Genomic DNA, 7,851 nt, shown 5'->3' with positions numbered 1-7,851 from the left:
TCGCATTAATTTATAAGCGAATTCTCAGTATTATTCAAGTGCACATTCAACCAACGAATTCTCCGTATTTACTACAAAACACATGACAGTTTGCTAAAGCGTTTCGAAGCAGATGTTTTCGCATTAATACCGAGAAAAAGTGCTGCAAAGATGTGGAGTAAAATTTGAAAAAACATCGACATAAAACATCGATCCAGGCAACATCGATGTATCGATGTTTTTAGAATCACAACATCGATGGCAAACATCGATGCTTTTTGACAAAAACATCGATGTTTCAGAAACATCGATCCATCGTATCCTACATACACACCACGTCATCATATGCCGAAAATACATATATTTATTCCTCTTCACAGCGTGAATTCTGTGGTAGTGAAGTCAGAGAATGTAAAGCATAGAGAAGGTGCAGGTTCCATATCAAACATTTGTTAGGTTTATAGCAGTGGTCGGCATGGAGGATCTGTCACTGTGTTGGTGAGCACGAAAAAAAAGTAGCCCAGTGAGAAATTGGAATTAAATTTAAGCAAATTTTATAAACAATTATTAGTATAATGAAAATTAACAAAATGTGTTTTAAGGATATATTCCCTATTATCTTTAAAAGACTTGGAACATAAAAGGCATTGCATGGCACCAAAGGCATTTGCGCTATAGCCTTGCGTGATGTTAATTCGTTGCTGGCTCGACAACGACTGAACGACGGAGCGTAAGCGTACGTGTGAAGTTAAGCGCTGAACACATAGAGAGCGACAGACTGCAAACTACATCTGTCAAATATTAAAATACACACGTTCTTATGGGCAGTGTTATTTTGATAGCTGCACGACTACACGACTGCAGGCCGACAGTTGTCGTTCTCGCTAACTTCAATATCCTCCTATTTTTGCCAACGACAGTACGACGACAGTAGAGTTGACAGTAGAATGGAAGATAGAGAGATGAGGTAGAGTGGTGATGCCACTAATATGTAAAATTATTCACAGCTCTAACAAACTTGAAGTTATTTTACAAATAAAAGCATAAAATAGCTATATTATAGCTCTATTATATCATTTGTAATAACAATTGATAATTTAACGCAAAAATATTGACCTATTTACTTATTTTTTGGATAAAAAATTTCACTTTGAACAAAATATTAAAATTTCATTGAAGTGAAAGGAATTAGTATGGCCACAATGAAATTGTGTACATACAAAATGGACAACTGCGTTGTTTTGTGTACATGCCGGCCATTGTGTTGTTGTTGCTTCTCAAAATGTACATGTGGTAAGATGAACAACGACGTTTTCAGTACACTGTCGAGCTGCTGCAGTCTGTCGCAGTCATTGTGTTTACAACTTTAGTTTGCACAATTGTGCTAAGAAATGCCGACTACTGGTTTATAGTAAGGAATTCATCTCACAACCACAGAATTCACGCTGTGAAATGTTAACATTTTTAACAGTTCTCCGCATACTCAAACAGAGAATATGAAGAGAAATAAATATATGTATTTTCGGCATATGATGCCATAGCATGCATGCCCAAGCAGAGAATATTGAAGAACAATAAGTTCTTTGATATTCCATTTTTAACAGCGAAAATCGTGTACAAAGCACATCTCTCACACAGAGAACATAAAGACATTTTTTTATGTTCTCTGTCTCACATACCCAAGAATATGAAGAGACATAAATATACATATGTATGCATGCCCACGATTACGCTCCCAACGAATGTAAAGAATTTCGTTTTGCTTGTTTAAATTTTTGCTTTCAACCAGGCAATCGCTTGTATGTGCAATGTATGCATATACATTTGTACATATGTTTTTTTTTATAGTAGGAGGAAGCATCGAAAGCCGGAGTGCGGGACTGTAATCCGCTAAACCTAACCTACTCCCACCTTATGTCTCTCCCACGGGACCACTGGACAAAGTATTACCTCATGGGAGAGAAGAAGACGTGTAAGTCTCCTCTATTGCACGGACTGACTGACGCCTAATCTATTCTAACTGTCTCAATTTTGTCATAATTAGATTTGTCGCTCCGCTAACAGCTTTCCACTTTACAGAGGACTCTGCACATAAGTGCAGTCAAATTTTCCACCGTGAAACTACCCCCAGAATGGTTTTCACCTTTTCCCTAATACTTGAAAACCGAGGGCATACATACTTATGTATGTATGTATGTATGCTTTTGCGTTTTGCCCTCAGCAATTCAATATTGACATGTAAACATAATTATGATATGAGTATAATTTTGTATGAATGCATGCATAGTAATATTTATAGTTAATTTGGACTTGCATATTTAATAATTTTATTTAATTTATACATAATATGCTATACTAATAAATATTTTTGTATTATATTTCTTTTGAATTGAATTGAATTGAATTTATCAAAACAAAATACATATGTATGTATAAATACATCGTCTATCATATTAATCTTATTATCTGCTCATATGAATATATGTATGTATGTATACACATGTGCGCGTTCAGAAAATCAAATCGTGATTTTATCACTTACATCAATATATTACATGTGCGCGCATTAATCTGCATGTTCATACATTCATATATACTTATATGTACATGTATTTGTATACATTGCCGAACAAATAATGCATAAGCAACAAACATACATATGCGTAAACATGTGAATATGTCACCAACAAAAAATTGAAATATTGTTCTACAATAACAACAATTGTGTCAAATAGCAGAAACATCACAAATCAACATGGCAGCCAAATTGGCGAAGCCTAAATGTAGCAAATTTTACAACAAAAACGATTTCATTCATAAACGCAGGCGCATATTCCACAAGCGATCTCGCTTCATTCATAAAAACAGACGCCGTAACATCTCCCTGAGCATGCCTTTGCCAACAAGCTTCTTTTCGCAACGATGGTAAAAGCTGAAAATCATAAATTTAACATCTTTCTGGTGTTTGTTCTAAGAAAGAAGTGAGAAAAGTGGCAACATAGCTGTTGTCGATTTAAAATATTTGCCAATTCTAAAATATTTTTCCGAGGCTCGCAAAAATCAGCGTCGATATGTATGCAAGCTCATACAAAAACATACATATTTACGCTAGTTTGTGGGCGAAGCTGTTACAGCGGCAAGGGAAGCGGTGACAATCGGCGGCCATTCGTTTATTTTTTCGGCACAGCTTAGTTTTTCTATCATCACACAATGTTGTGGCGTTTTGTCGTCGCGTCAGTGCTTCGACAGATTGAAGTGCTGAACACAATGAGCGCGACAGACTGCAGCAGCACGACAGTGAACTGAAATTGGCTTTGTGAATCCTACTACATGAACATTTGTAAGAAGGCAGTGACATAACAATGGCCGGCATGTACACAAAACAACACAGTTGTCCATTTTTTATGTACACAATTTCGTTGTGGCCATACTAATACTTTTCACTACAATGAAATTTTAATATTTTGTTCAAAGTGAAATTTTTTATGCAAGATATATGTAAATTAGTAAATTTATTTGTTTTGAATTATCAATTGTTTTTACAAATGATATAATAGAGCTATTTTATGCTTTTATTTGTAAAATAACGTCAAGTTTGTTACAGCTTTGAATAATTTTACATTTTACATATTAATGGCATCACCATTCTACTGTCAACTCCACTGTCGTCCTACTGCCGTTGGCAAATATAAAAATATATTGAAGTTAGCGAGAGCCACAATCGTCGGCCTGCAGTCGTGTAGTCGTGCAGCTGTCAAAATAACTGTGCCCATAGGAACGTGTGTCGCGCACGTGTGTCGCGCTGATTGTGTTCAGCACTTGACTCTTTTGACAAAACGTCAGTTTCGACCATTGGCTGACCGTGACAGCGGAGATGCGAAAGATGCGTGCGACACTTGTTATTATGAATGTACGGACATGTGTATGTGGCTCGCATTTGCTTTCACAAACATACAGACAAATGTACCAAAGAAATAATATACATACATACATACGTATATGCCACAGAAATTTTATTGGTACAAATTAGAGAGCTGCAACGAGAATGATAAAATCAGAACAAACAGTCGTGCCAAAAACACAATCAAATCAATTCAGTTCAGCATAGACATCACTGTTAATCAATTGGTGTAGCCGCCAGCGTCAACTGACCTGTTGCAACACGAACAATCTGTTCTTCGGCAATCACGATCGTGTAAACGTATGGCTGGCTTCGGTTGCAATCCTATCATGTCAGTTCATAGCGTTGCGACGATTGTTTGAATTGAAATGAAACTTTGGGTAAACTGTAAGTAAATCTTCGAGTAAATCTATGAGTACAGCAAACAGCAACAATTTTCTGATGAACTGATTTGAATCATGTGTGGCAAAAAATGTATCAGCTTTGAAAATGTGCGCATGTTACAAATTTTCGAAGCGTAAGCAATGGAAATTCCATCGAGAACGTACATACATATATACATACATTTGTTGTATGTATGTACTCGTTGGAATGATTTAATGATTATTGAATTCTTTTGTGAGGACAATGGTTTGTATTTAAATTAAATGGGTTTTATTTTAAATGACTACATTTTTTGTATTGCAGAAGAGAGGGAGAGTAAAGAAGATGAAATAATGGAGGACCTAATGCATGTATTGGCTTTAGGCGAAGAATGCACATACAGCGTACAATTTATTCAAAATAGTGTACCGAAATCCAGGGTATTTTTAAATGAAATCTTATGGGAACTTGATGAAAACCGAATCAAGAAGATCACACGTGTCACTTGGAAAACTTTCTATGCTTTTTTGGATCTAATAAAGGGAGACAATCCTTTAAACAAAATTCGGTCGGGCAAACAATTTCCAATTAAAACGCAACTGGCAATTGTGTTGTATCGCTTAGGTTCTAGTGGTGAAGGAGCTACTCTTTCGAAGATTGCAGGTTTATTTGGAATCAGTGATGGTGGTATCATTCAGGTCAGAATTCGTCAGTTTTCCTCATAATACATTAACATGTTTTTATATTTTAGAATTTAACTGAACGCATATGTAATGTGCTGTTGAAATATAAGGACTAGTATTTATTTTGGCCAAATATGGAAGAACGCAAAAAGCTTGTTTTAGAAACTTCGAGTGAGTTACCTAACTGCATAGGATACGTTGATGGTACCGAAATTCCTTTGGCAGAAAACCCATCACAGGACCCGGAAGCGTTCTTTTCACGAAAACATATTTACCCCGTTAAGACACAAACCGTGTGCGATCATAGATTACAAATAAGGCACTTGATGTTAGGCTTTTGAGGTAACGTTCATGATGCACGTATTTTTAATAATAGCGAATTGTCAATTGAAGCAGGTGACAGTGCATATAAATTATCGAGTACTGTTATAACGCCATTTAGAGAGAATTCTAGAAATTTAACACTAAGCCAAAGGAATTTTTTTAACAAAACATTCAGTCGATAGAGAATTCGAATTGAACATTGTTTTGAAATGCTGAATTAAATATTTGGTAGTTTAAAGGGCTTATGGCTCCAAATAAAAAATGAAAATGGTATGAGAAAAGTTAACAAATGGATTCTCTGGTGTGCATTGTTACACAACTTTATACTCCAACAAGGCGATTATTTCGATTACCAACCTGAGGAATCGGAGCACAGTATTGACGAGTCGTTATGGGAACCAAATGCTCGTACCAATGAATGGGAGATAAGGCGACGACTAATCTTTGAACAATTGTTTAATCAATAAATATCTTAATTTAAAAATTCTTTTCTCATTTATTTTTTCAAATAAAATTCAATTTCTTTACATATTTAAACAAGTAACATAAATCATTTGACTAGAAATAATTTAATACGGATAAAGTAAAAAAAGGAAGGTGGACTATATTCACTAAGTCACTATAAGTAAAACAAACCAACAAATGTATTAAGAAGAAAAAGTCAAAATGGAAAAATCTTATATTGGAATACAGATGATTACATTTTGGCAACTTATGAGCTATTTAAGCCTTTCAATCGTTCGTGTTCCAATCTGACTTTTTCCATTTCTACTTCCATTTCTTTCTCCAATTTCTGCAATTGAAAATTGTTTTCCTCTCTCTCTTTTTCAAATTCCAATTTTTTCGTTTCTAGTTCCAACTTCTTATTTTGGATTTCGAAAAGTAATGAAAATGGATTTGAACTGCTATGAGATCTTTTCATATTTCTTCTTGATGTAGATGTGCATGCAAAATTAACGGACGGACTAACTACTTTATCTGCAGACGGATACATAATAACGGACGGACTGGGTAACGTACTCGAAGAACTTGTGTCGGGGTCTATCTCTGGGGTATTTCGTCCAACGCTGACACCAACTTTGTTGATTGATAAATCGCTGATGGCTGAACACTTATGCGACGTCCAAATATCACGTGAAGGTCTTCATCAAAAGGACATATTCTTTTTATGTATTCTTCCACACTATGAGGATCACCACTTTCAAGTAAGCCTGCACCAGTCTGGCCTTTCCACTTGAGCGCAGATAAAAAGTCGTTTTCAAATGCCTCATTTTACTCCTGATTATGTCCCATTTAATATTCATTAAATTTGGACCTTTTTCTCCAATTTTTTTGTAAAACCTTTGGGCTGTTGGTTTCTTAAAGCAGATCGTAAAATGTAAAATGATGAAATGACAAAAAATGTATTAATATTACCTCAAAATGGTTCGGATTCTCTTTTATTGCTTCCACTATATTTATCAAAAGGTCTTTCGTTTGGCTTTCAGACCAACGAAATGTGCCGTTTAGCTGTAATATTTTTTTCTATTAAATAATCAATTGAATATTAATAATACAAGCTAATAATTAATTGTTATGAATTTACTTACCGCTTCCATTTCTCTTAAAACAACAAATAGACGCTTTCAGCTGCTTGCGAATTGCGCAAAATGCTATGGTTGCCACTGAAAACGGTCTCGCATATTTGCAAGATTGTCATAAAATAAAATGCATGTAAAAATTAACAGCTGTTTTACGATATTGCGAATTTGCGATGTTGCCATACGACGTTAAATGAGTACCACTAGTGATTCTTAACAGTTGTAAAATATCAATGCCTTCGTATCTGAAGTATACAATAAAAATAGAATATTTATTTACACATATTTATATATGTACACTAAGCGTAAACACATATACATACATATGTACATAGTTAAGAGATTAGAATTAAGAATGTATTGAGGAAAGAAATTTTAATAAAGAAGATCAGAGTCAAGCGTCTCACGGTACAGAAGAAATTTGAAGAAAAAACCCAAAAAAATGAACCCAATAAACTATCACAACCGGTAATACACGGACACAATCAAATATTCAACGTTTGAATTTAAATGGGGACTAGTTAGTACCCTACACATTTAAAAAGCATCATATGATGCATACATATCATATGATACAAAGCAATAGAATAAAGGGCTAGCCAGTCAAAAACGCAGAATCGTGGGTCGTGTCAGCTGGCACGACCTATCTTATGGGCGCGCAATGTAACTGCACAGTGAAAAACGCTACTCCCTTCTCTCTTTGACGTGGGATGACGTGAGAATTCACGACATTTGGATTTTTGCCGTGGAAACGTGTCAGCTGATTGCTCTCTTACAACGCAGGGTTGCCAATATCGATATACTGCAGTAATTGTCAACTTTTATAATTCAATTTGTTCAATATGTTTGAAATTTTCTTAAAATAACTCAAAATCAGAGTCGAGTGCTATTATTTATAAATATATATAAACTATTTTTGATTTTGTTTTCAGTTAAAATATGGTTTACATGTTTTCAGTTTAGCCGTTTTGATGTTATTGTTTTCAGTTGTATTTGGAACACTTTTACAGTCTTAAATTAA

General features: G+C 34.9%; 1 pseudogene; it reads right to left on the bottom strand.

Annotated features, from left to right (window-relative positions):
- Positions 1–6,082: 6,082 nt before the first annotated feature.
- LOC120780415 lies at positions 6,083–6,848 on the bottom strand (annotated as a pseudogene).
- Positions 6,849–7,851: the final 1,003 nt, after the last annotated feature.

Source organism: Bactrocera tryoni, unplaced genomic scaffold, assembly GCF_016617805.1.
Source record: "Bactrocera tryoni isolate S06 unplaced genomic scaffold, CSIRO_BtryS06_freeze2 scaffold_25, whole genome shotgun sequence".
NCBI lineage: Eukaryota > Metazoa > Arthropoda > Insecta > Diptera > Tephritidae > Bactrocera > Bactrocera tryoni.
Note: the sequence above shows the minus strand (reverse complement) of the source record. Positions and strands in the feature narration are given on the sequence as shown.